Below are 11919 nucleotides of genomic sequence, written 5' to 3'. Positions count from 1 at the left end.
TCGTACAGACCGGGGCATGCACAAAGCGCCTTTAAGGTCTCCTCAGAGGAGGGCTGTGCTGCCTCCTGCCACGGTGCTGGCGAAATATAACCACCGAGGTATCTGAGGTATTGATTTACAGCACCTGTTTTTGGGAATGACAGCTGAGGGCCACCGCACCGCCGGTTTGGAAATGGGAGCACAATGTGTTTCACTGGTCAAGTATCTCCCGCAGTTTACAAAAGGTCGTTTTTCCTAAGTGGCAATGTGATCGGTGACTTAAACAAATAAATAAAGATAAGAAAGGATTATCTGTAGAGTGACTGGACATCTCAGTGAGATGTCAGAAACTTCCTGAGCTGGAGACAAAGCTGTGCGTCACCCTTTCTGACCAGAGCTACTTGCCAGATTTGGGATTTTGTTTCTCCCGGGGAAAATGGGTCGCATCTTTTATTCCTGGTGCACACTCACCGGCGCAGACTGTGTGCTGGGATCAGGCTGCTCCCTTTGCTGCACAGAGGGATGAGAAATCTCTGAAGAAGTGAACAAATACGTTCAAGAGAGATCCATGTCCTTGGATCTACTGGGATTTTCAGAAGGTATTCTGCAGAGTCCCTCCCTTGAAAGCTGTTAGCTTACCAAAGTAACCCAAAGTACGAGGGAAAAGCCTCCTATAGATAACTATAGGCTTTCTGAAGTGTGAAAGGCAAGCGGTGGGAATGTATGATTGGTTTCTATAGCAGGGCAAGTCCAGTGGATCCCCGCAGGGCATGGTAGTGCTTGCTCGTTATTGTCACAAATCGCCTGCAAAAGGGGTGAAAAGTGAGGTGTTTGGTAATAGTACTGAGTTATTCAGGCTAACAAAGAAAATGACCAACATATATGTGTGTGTGTGTGTATATAAATATATATATGTTGACTTCCTCTGAGCTGGTCAGTATCACTCAGGAACAAAATCTTGAGATGGATAGTTCAGTGAAGGGCTCAGCAACATGAGAAAAGCAAGTCCATTAGTTCATAGGAAAGGAGATGAAGCAAACGGGAAAAATGCCACTATAAATCCACAGTGTCTTGAGTGCTCTTTGCAGTTCTGGTCCTCTGATTCTAAAAGGAGGCTTGGAAAAGACCCCTTTGTGGGTGACAAAGACACCCACAGTACAGACTGGCTTCCATACCTGGAACAGGTAGACACTGTGAACCTTCAGCCTGGAAGAGAAGCAGAGAGAGAAAGGGCTTTGGTAGTGTCTGTAAAATCTCAAATGATCTGGAGAAGGCAGATTTGATTTCACTCACTGTCTCAAAAAAGCAAGAAGTGCAAAAAAACAAAGGACTCTGAGGGGAACTTAGAGTGAGCGGAACTCAGTGCCACAGGAGTTTCTGGTTGCCATAAGCTTGTGTGTATTCAGAAAAGTCAGTTTGGTGAATTCCATTTGTGCTATTAAGTAAAAAACCCTCAAGTAGTCTGTTGCAGAAGTCCTAGAGCCACAAGTCTCAGGAGGCTGGGGTAGCATCCTGGGGAAAGATTGCCTAACGCTTGCCCTGTCCTTGCACTCTTCCCCAGGCATCTGCTGCTTGGAGACAGGACACTGCACGAGGTGACCTGTCACAACCATGCTTATACACTGCTCTAGATCTCCTTTTCCAGAAAACATTCCCTACAAAAACCTTTCTTATCTTTGCCTCTGATTGACACCAGACGTACTTTCTATTTCTTATGGATATCCTTTATGGTATCTGCCAGCTGGTTTGGTGTTTCATGCTGGATGCCTTTATTTTTTTTTTTTTTTTTTTTTTAAATCTCTCCCCCTCACCCACTCCCCTCCACTAACTCAGCATTCACATTCATCCTCCAATAAAAACTCTCCACCTACATAACTCTGCCCTTGTCCCTGGCTTGTCCCTTGGCCAGCAGCTCCCATTGTTGCAGCTATCTTATTTCAAACAAGCGGCTGGCTGCGTCCAACCTTTATCCCAGGCCAGGCAGCTGCTGTGCCCAGCGTAGATACAATTGCACGGAGGCATTGCAGGAATGCTGACAATGGCCGTTTGGATCCTCTCAGGGTCTCTGAAAATGTTCCTGCCCACCCCAGGCAGGGTCGTTCCAAAACAGATGGAGGAGAGCATTACCACATTCTTTGGTAACATAAGTTTCTGTCCCCCACAAAAAAAGGTCTAGCTGCTTGGAATTGGCAGGATGCAGAATCAGTAGGAGCCCCAGAAAGCCTGCAGCCTTCATGTGGGTTATTCCCTTGTGGCTGGGCTGAGAAGAGCCCCCTGACGTAAGAGCCAGCTCCACCTCGCTGGCTGGAACTCAGAACTCATGCTGGAAAAGGCAGGAGCAGGTATTTGGAGAAGGCCTTTGGGGACCAATAACCTGGCTGCGAGGAATGTTCATTGGCAGAGACACGAGATTATTTCTCTCCCCCAAAAAAATCAAGGCAACCCAAGCTCCTGCAGATAAATATGGACAGAGAAGTGAATGTTGCATGTTGTTAATGGGGGAATGTGACCAGCCGTGACCGAGGTGAAGAGGTGAGGGGAGGGGACGAGCTATACTGAGTGCCTCAATTTGATCCATTGCTAAGAAGGTGCTGGTTTTTATTTATTTTTTTACTTTCAGAGTATTCAAAGATTTTTTTGACAAATGTCTTATTCACACACAGGAAAACTCTTTTCATGTCCATCTCAGCTCCAAGCTTTCTGGCTTGGTTTGCAGGTGACTCCCACACCTCAGACAAACCCACTTTCCACCATGCTAACGGCAGACCAGATATCTTTCGTATCAATTACAAAGAAGCAGAACTCTCTGCTAGCTGAATTTAGGGCACCGCTCCTTTCATTTGTGTACCAGGAACAAGTGCTGGAAGGGCTTCTGCCCACTCCAGCCTGAAGGAAGTCAGCTGTCAAAAAGTACTACCGCAGAGAAGACTTTTTGGCAGGGTGGTATCATACAGCCACATTACAAGTAAGCAGAACACAATGTTTTTGACAGAGTGAGGAACACAAGATTTTCACCGCAATCTTTGTCACAGAATTGCACACGCAAATGCAATGCCAGACCAGGAAGAGCAGACGCAGGAGGCTCCGACGGCCACGGGGGCCACGTGCCTGAGCAGGGGAAGCAGACATGAAATTAATAAAAAGAACAAAGAAAAGGTAGATATTACATCACGGAAATTAAGAGCACGGAAGCTGAAAAGTAACAGCGGTGTTCATTTGGGTCTTTTTAGCTTCCAAATGCCATATACGCACTTTTTAACACATTTTGGTGTCAGAAGAACGGCGTTGCGGGTGCCGGTAGGTTGCGGCGGCGCTGGGTAAGAGAAGGCAGATGGTTACACACGCCATTTGCGAGCGTGCCATGTGCGCGTTACCGGATTGCCCCTAGTTAGGGACAGCATGGCACGCGTTTCCCGCTGGAAGCCCCTTCGAGGAGGCTGCGGGCCCAGCGCCGTGGCCACCAGATGGCAACAGATGGCTACGAAAGAGGCGGCGGGAGCGAGCGGCCGTGAGCCGGCCCCGCGCGAGCCCGAGGGAGGGAGTGGATATTTTCAGGAAGAAATTCCTTCCAAGGAATTAACGACAGTCTTGAGATGCTGGTGGCCTGGGCTTCCCCTGCTTGTTCCAGTGCCCATGGGAACACGCTAAGCATTAATGTAAACATCAGTACATACTGACAGATAGGATTGAAATCCACAAATCAATCAAATTTGCAGTTTTCCATACTGAGACACACCTCCACCATCCTGCAAATATATTTTATCACCATGAATGTTTGTAGCAAATCTGGTTTCGACACATCTTTTCTTTGTTTTCTATTACACAAGCCAAAGGAATTAAGAACGGCAAAAACTCACTCAAAAGTGGTGATCTTAACCTCTGCAGTTAAAGAGCTCACATACTATAGCATAGATATGGTGCACATTTATCAAATCAGAAGGATGCTTCTGCAAAAAGAACTCTGGCCTGGAAAGAGAGGAGCAAGGAAAAGGTCCACGGTCAAATAGAGAAACCATGATCACGAAATACACAGTTAGATCAGTGGCACAAGCATTACCCTACTGCAGGTGAGGAGAAACACTGCTCCCCTTTGAATGGGCATCAATCCTCATGGTCACGCTGCTCAGACAAAGGTGACACTGGCAGCAGACACTCATTTACCCAGCTGGAGCAAGGCAGGTGCAGCAGTGAGAACGGAGACCTGCCATACCTGCAAATACAACCGAGTCGACAGGCACAAGCTGACCAGCCACAGAGCGTCAGAGGAATCGGTAAGAAGGCTGCAGCTTCACGTTGCCTTTCTCTCATGGAATCAGCAAGAAACCAGTCCTGGAGCTCAATAAAGTAGTGGTAGATTCATCTCCAGCTATCATCCCATCAAGGTTGCTTCTAGAGCTCCTGTCTGAGGACTAGGGCTTATCTCTGGAACCTAGCAAGTCACATGCTGGAGAGGCAAACAAGACAAGGAAACAGGGCAAGCCCAGTAGACATGAGGTTTGCTCTGCTCTGATCCTGCATGCCACTCTGTTAGCACAGCAGCTTGCTAGAGCAGTGAGGACAGCAAAGGGCCACCTTTGCTGGTCCATCCCTTCACAAAGACTTTCCTGCCCCAGAGGACTCCTCAGATACTCTGCACCTGTGATCAGGAAAATCTCACTCATACTTGGATGCAGCTAGGTGACACCTGTATTAACTTTGTTAAAAACTCTGCCCTTTCCCAGCAGCACAAGTCACCAGCTTGGAAAACACACTCTGCTGTTCTGAACTTCAGCAGCAACCACCAGGCATGAGCTTTCTCTCTGCAGATGCAGAAAAACTCCGCGAGGCACAAAAGTCTGGCAGCTGACAGTAAAAGCAGCCAGAGAGAGTGACTAGTCTCTGGCTGGTGTCAAAGCTGGGATCCAGGTGGGCACTGCCAGCTCTGCCACATACTGACAGCGCAGACATCAAAGGCAAGATTTAAGCAAGTGTTGGGTGTTTGAGTGCTCTCCTGGAAGTTACCTGTCTCAGGAAGTAGTACTATACCATCATATTACATTTTGGGTACAAATTCTGATGCCAATTTGCTTTTCTAAGTACATAGTTGAGCTACTTCAGGTGCAGAAAGTAGAGATTGGCATTGCCCGACTTCTGGAAATGCGTATATATCATATCATACCCCTATTCTATTTATCATAGAATCATTTAGGTTGGAAAAGACCCTTAAGACATCGAGTTTAACTGTAAATTACCTTAAGATCATTGAGTTCAACCAATTTTATACCATGGCTTTCATGAGTGGGACCACAGACAGCTCTTAGCCTGAACTATATCTCTGGATGATCATATTTAAATACTTAAATACGCAAATCTGCTGTAAAATGCAGACTGACTCTCCATTGGAGAAACTGCAGCCCAGGCTGTTCAATTTTAGCTTTACATAAAAGCAAGCTGCTTGTTCAGCTCCTATGAGGTCTGACACATGTTGGCCAGTATTCTGTAATTCAGAGTTTTCCTGAAGACATTTTGGGGGAGCTCCACTACACAGGTGGTGGAAAGAAAAACTGGCAATGTGGGAAGTAGGTTTCAATGCTTAAAAGCTGCTGCAATGGTTAGCCACTTCTCTAATTCTATTCTCAGGGGGAAAAAAAAAAAATAAAATTGCATTTTAGCTCTTAACTGATACAGGCTCTTCTCCAATTGCTGGCCCATAAGGATACAATTGACTACAACCCTTTTGCAATGTCATCACTCCCAAATACAAAAGCAATTAACTCTGGAACACAGAGCACCCCACAGCACATTCCCCACATAGCCCCAGCTGTGGGATGAGAGCACGAACATCCATCTGGAGGTCATCTGCTTCCCGCGGAGCACTCGCATCCCAGTGAGGGGCAGGCGTGCAAAACCATCCCACCCCACGCCTGTGGTCAGCACAACTGGGATAAACCTTTGCAACCCTGAGAACACCTCTGTAACCCTGCGAGAGCCCTGGGATATCTAGCCTCGTGGCGCAGATTCTCTCATTGCCAACATAAGTTGTATAATGTGTGGAAACAAGTTTATTTTATTTTTAATTCTGCAGCTAGGCCAAGTGGCAGAGCACCCTTGCCCTTTGCACACAGTGCTTCCCCTCCCTATGCCCTCCCTGATCCCAGAAAACACTTAACGGAGATCTCTGCAAAGCATCCCTCTCACTTAGAGCTGCAGCGGTCGCCTTTAAAAAGTCAACAGTTACCTCACTGTGCTGTCTGAGCCACCGCAGTGTTTTAGAGCAGGAAATTCCGTCCTCTCCCCGTGCTGTGCGTTAGCTCCCAGGGATGGATTTCTGCTCCTGCCCATGGATTTGTTGATGTGCGCTTTACCCGGCACTGACCTCATGCCAAAATACGCGCTTTTATTGCTTACGTTGGGATCTTTGCCAGCACATGCACAGCGGTTTGTTGGTAATTAATGGAAAATACTGACTTCTGTGGTTCCTGGTGCGTAGCTCTCACCTGTCACACAAGGTTTATTTTGCCTCCTTGGCAGGCTGCAAGATCTTTGCCACATTCCTCTTGTGTTGGACAACAGGGAACCTACAAACTTGTGTTTATTACTGATAGAACAGAAAATCAAAAACATACCTTCGACTCAAGAAACATCTTCAAGGTGATAACTAAAGTATTTAAAAAACCCCACTTTTGGAGTATATTTTGCAGTGTGTGGCCACTCCACGTTCATGCAGAGAGGTGAGGGCTTGTAGCAGTGAGGCACTTTTGGCTGGGCAGAAGTCAGAAGGTGGTTCCCACTCTTCTGACAGCGCCTGCTAACTTTATGCTCAGGAATGTACACGAAGCCAAATTCTAGATTTCCCTGCTCGCTAATATTTGGAATTTGATAGGAGCTCAGGCCACTGCATTCAAAACAGTTGGGGGAATATCACAGCATGGGGAGCAGTTTAAGTCTAAGACGAGCAGCGCAGGAGCACAAGGAACAAGAGAATCTGGCATTAAAACAGAGAATAGCGTTTCAGATTAATGGTTCGTAATGACACTTAGTTTTCGGATCAGCTGAATTGTGAAGTTCACCCTCCTCGCAGGTGAAGGCCACATCTATGCTGACTTGTCAGACAGCCCTCGAGTTTGCTTTTTCTTTTAAAGCAAATGGTCTGCATTCCTGTGCAACAGCTTACAGCACAGCATTGGCTTTGGGGTGCTCAGAGCCTTTTGGGGCCGGATGGCAGATGGCATTCTGTACAGCGTCCACTCAGTTCATACCGCCTTCACTAAAAAGGCAGAGAAAACTCCACATGACTGCTTTGGTTAGTTTTCCTGACTACTTTATGCAATTAATTCTGAAAACTTCATGACAGCTTTCCTTTCTTCTCTTTCTGTGCCCTCTGCACTCACAGATCAGTGGTGATGTGGTGGGACGGGTGCTGGGAGGGACGCTACCCTGGCAGCTGGCTCTCTGGGAAGGTTATGACAGCAGCGAGAGCCTCATTGCTCTGACTGCTTCCAGGGTACTCATGTGCCAGCATAATGAGGAAAAAAGATAGAAATCCATATGTGGCTGTTGGTACACAGACCATCAGTGCCATGAGGCAGGGATAGGCAGAGAGAAGACAACATTTGCACTCCTCGATTCTTCTTAGTATCTCTAGCTAAATATAAGCTGACTAAAAAGAACTAAAGAAATGAAGAGGGAGGTTTGGGTCATTTAAGTCTTTTTACGATGTGGAGGATACAATTTCCATGAGCATTGCAAACATTCGCCAGCAGATTAGCCACCTTCCTCCCTCTTACAAAATGAACACACCTACCAGAAGCAGGCAGATGTATGGTGGGACGCCCCACAGGCACCGTGCTGGCCTCTCTCAGACCACTGAGAGAGACAGCCAGGAATGTCACCAGTATCTCCATCCTGCTTCTGATCTCTACCTGGCAGCAGCCATAGTCTCTTGGGAGCTCTCAGCCTGCACTGTCAGGTGAGGCAAAGCGTTCGATTTGTTACCTTCACCTTCCAAAGTGTGTTTGTCTCTTCATTTGCAATGCTGAAAGGAGGCTTCGACTGGAGCCCCAGGAGGAAGGTTTAGCTGGGTCAAAGCTTGCTGTTGAAGTTACTGATAGGAGACTTGGTTGCAGGTGCGCTGGTAGATAAGTTTTCTGTTCTTAATTAACACTATCAGCAAACTGACATGATGGCTCCAGAGTGAGACTAAACTTGATACCAGAGCTGCAGACGGAAAAGGGAACATTAATGGGGGTTTTCCTCCCATCAGCACAAGAGGAGGAGAATGTCAGATCCCTCCTAATGCTGGGAGAGATTTCCAACCCAAGGTTGGGCATAGACCACGGAACAAGCCAGCCCTCCCTTTCCATGGCACTGTCTCCAACTCCTCCTTTAGCCTTCTCCACCACCAATATCTTCACCAGGCAACCCTGAGTCGCTTCTCTGCTGTAACATAACTTCCAACCAACCCTTCTTGATTCCATTATGGAGATGGAACTTCAAAGTAAACCGTGGGCAGACCACAGCTCTTCCTCCAACAAGGGGCACAAAGGAACTGTAGGGACTCAGCATTGCCCTGTATTTGAAAATAAATGATTAAGGGGGAAAAGCATCTGGATTGCTGCTTGTGGAGTATTTTTATCAGATTGAAAACCTATGTATCCACTGTATTGTAACACATTTGGAAATGATGTCTTTTCTCTGAAAGGCAAGATTACATGTGGGCTGGGGAACTACTTGCAGGAGAAGTTCACAGTTTTATATGAAGTTGGTAAGTGGCACCGCAGCTCACCTAGGGAACAGCCTGCAACAGATGCCACAACTCCTTCATGTGTGTTTGATTATCGGCCTGTGCCTACCTTTAATAAAGCTGTTCAGATGGGCTTTGAACCTCTTTTTTGTGAGGAATCTTGTACTGCACCATGTTGGTGTTGTCTAACCCACCTTGCAACGATCTCAGTGTGTTAAAATATAGCACCTGAATTCCAGTCATTTACTGTTAGATGTCATGTGAGAGTTATTGCACGGTACAAAAAACATGTGTCCAGCATCATGATGCTGGAGAACATGAAAGGAGATAAAAGGACAAAAAGCAATTAAAGGAATCTCTCCCCTCCCCTTTTTGAGACCGGAGCAGGTGCTGGAGACAAGCAGCAAGCAACAGCATTGTGCTGTGCTGAGTTCTTCTGGGTTTAGTGAGTAATCCTTTAAGTAAGCTTTAGGATACACCACCATACGAACATTAATCTACAAAATGAGTAATTTTGATAGTTTGGACAATCCTGTTTGCATTACTGACACAGTCAGTAATAAGGCATGGGAAAAAAAAGAGGCAAAGAGAAAAAAGCTTAGCATTCAAACTCTAGGCTTGATGGCAGGAAACAGAAATTACAGGCAACACAGTGCTTGAAAATGAATCCTGGTTGACTGCCAAATATATTTTTCAAAACAATGTCTAATTGCCTCAGGAAATACATTAATCAAAGGGTCCCAGAGGCCTACGAACTGTTTGCTCCAACCCACCGAGGCAGAGCAGCGATAAAGACCTGAGTAATACAAGGAGCTACGCATGTCCTTGAGACAAAACGCTTGAGAAATAGGAAAGGATACCTAACTGGAAGCTTTTGAACAAATTCCTTGAGCAGCTTATTGACATTACTCTTGGGAGAGACCAAATAAGAAAAAAATGGTACTCTGACCATGAAAACAGCTATAGAAATTAGAGAAGTTCATTAATTGTGCTGTCCGAATCAATATACAGATGGTGGCATCAAGGAGAGCATCTCTACTGTGTGGCCCAGAGCATGTAGAGAGCAAACCAGGGCAGCGCAAAGAAGTGATCCGTCTACATGAGGGCTCTAGAGAACAAGTACAACCTGTAACACCTGTGACCAGAGGCAGAGTGTGCTGAAGAACCAAGGAGGAGTTGGGTCACTTGATGTGTACGTAAAGCTTCCTCCTCTTGGCACATCAGCCTGGGGTCCTCGGCCCCCATTGGTGGCAGAGCTCGTAGCACTAACCTGCCCGGAGCTGCAGAGAGGGGACCTGGGGAGGTTTGCTAGAGGTGCAACTACAAGCCCCGCACCCAGCTTCTCAAGCCCTGCTCTCGAGCACATGTCCTCTGCCCTTAACTTACACTCCTGCTAGTACAGGAGTGAAGCAGAAGGCACTCTTGCCTTTCATGGTTTGCTCAGCAATCACTTTAATCCACAATGCAGCTCCCAGCCCTCCTTCTCTTCCATTACATAAGCTTTCTAGGGCCAATGCAGTAATTTTGGAGGACTAAAAAAAGAAATCCATGATTGCTAGGTTCACTGAATGTTTTCTGCCCTTATTGCAATATAATTATAGCTATAATAAAAACATTGCAGAACATTCATCAGCATGTAAAAGTTAGGTCAGGAACAGAGAGAGTATCTGACATGTGCCTTTTAGAAGCCTTTACTTGTTCCTTTGCCATTGGAGGGGGAAGGGCAAGAAAAGTTGGTATTGCAGAAAATCTTAAATAACAGGTTTTTCCATCCTATCAGCTAATCTGGCATAAACAGAATTTAGCATTCCTGTTTCAGAAGGCAGCTTGCTTCCCTCATCGCAGAGCTCTCCTAAAGCCTCGTCAGAGGCTCCCCGCATACAGCCTCAGCGCTTTCCCCTCTGCCCTGCCCTCCAAAATCAGGACAGCGATGCATCCCTTGGGCAGGGAGCTGGGGGCAGACATGGTCTCCCCACCCAGGAAAGGAGCCCTGCACCCCGGCCACAGGCATAGGGAGCACATGTGCTGCTCCCCCAAGAGGTGCACGCATCCCACATGTAGTGGGTCCAGTGCTGGTTGCACACCCCCACGGGTGCGCCGGGAGGGAGGCCTGGACCAAGGGCTCTGCACCCAGCCTGCCTCCAGCCGGGATGTCTTTCCCATCAAACCACAGGGGCCCAGTCTGGCTGATGAGAGGTCAAGTGACTCTGTGCTAAACCGCTGAGCTAATTCACTGCTGGGCTGTTCTCCTGAAATTGCTGCAAAACTTATTTTCCCTTTTCATCCTAAAGCTCCTAATTACGCCCCCAAGCACTGTCCTGAATATCTTTTTTCCTCAATAGTTCTGACATTTAACTCTTACTAGACATACTTTTTAACCATTATTCCCTATCTCCATAATTTTTAATGATTTTGCCTCCCTTTATCCACGTCGAAGACTTGCTTTCCCTCATACTCTGTGCAAGTTCCTTGACTGCTACCAACTCATACTTCTTGCCAGTGTCCCTCATTTCTTCCTTAGGAGTCCAAGGAAGAAGTTTTTCTCAGTTTAATCCCTTCTTTCCCGTCTTTTTAACAATGGCCAACTGCCTTTGGATAAGACATTACCAGTGACGTGGGTCCAGTGTCTGTCCAGCCCCATGTTGTGCTGTAGACACGTACCCTGTGGACCTGCAGACAATGTCAATTCCTGAACTACAGATAACATGAGTTCATGATGGAAATCAATTTGTTTAGACAATAAATCAACTTAGGTCTATAAAAAGTAAAGGTTATCACTGTTATTCATTGTAGTGTCATTTAACTAGTTTTCTGCATTTAATTATAAATTTGAATAAATGTAACTTAAATCATATAATTGCTTACATGCCCATGAAAAGTATCGTCCTGGTCAGCAAATAAGTATCATGTTCATTGCAAAGATAATATTTATTTCTGCACTACCTGCTTTAATGGTTACCATTAAAAAAGGTCAAAGTTTCATCAGGATAGTAACAAAAACAAGATTAAAGTATTTTTTGCTTTGCCTACACACCTAAAAAAAAAAACCACAATTAAACTGAAGAGGTTAAAAAAATAGCAGTCACTGGATGCAGATTCCAAGGATTCAAAGTCAAGCAAGTATTCCATTGACTGTTGGGGTCCTCCATCCCACATTCCTCTCTCCAACACAACACACAACCTGAGCACTTGAACCCAAGACACACTCCAAGTAGGGC

The sequence above is a fragment of the Tauraco erythrolophus genome, chromosome 8 (genome assembly GCF_009769465.1).
Source record: "Tauraco erythrolophus isolate bTauEry1 chromosome 8, bTauEry1.pri, whole genome shotgun sequence".
NCBI lineage: Eukaryota > Metazoa > Chordata > Aves > Musophagiformes > Musophagidae > Tauraco > Tauraco erythrolophus.
This window is presented reverse-complemented; position numbering follows the sequence as displayed.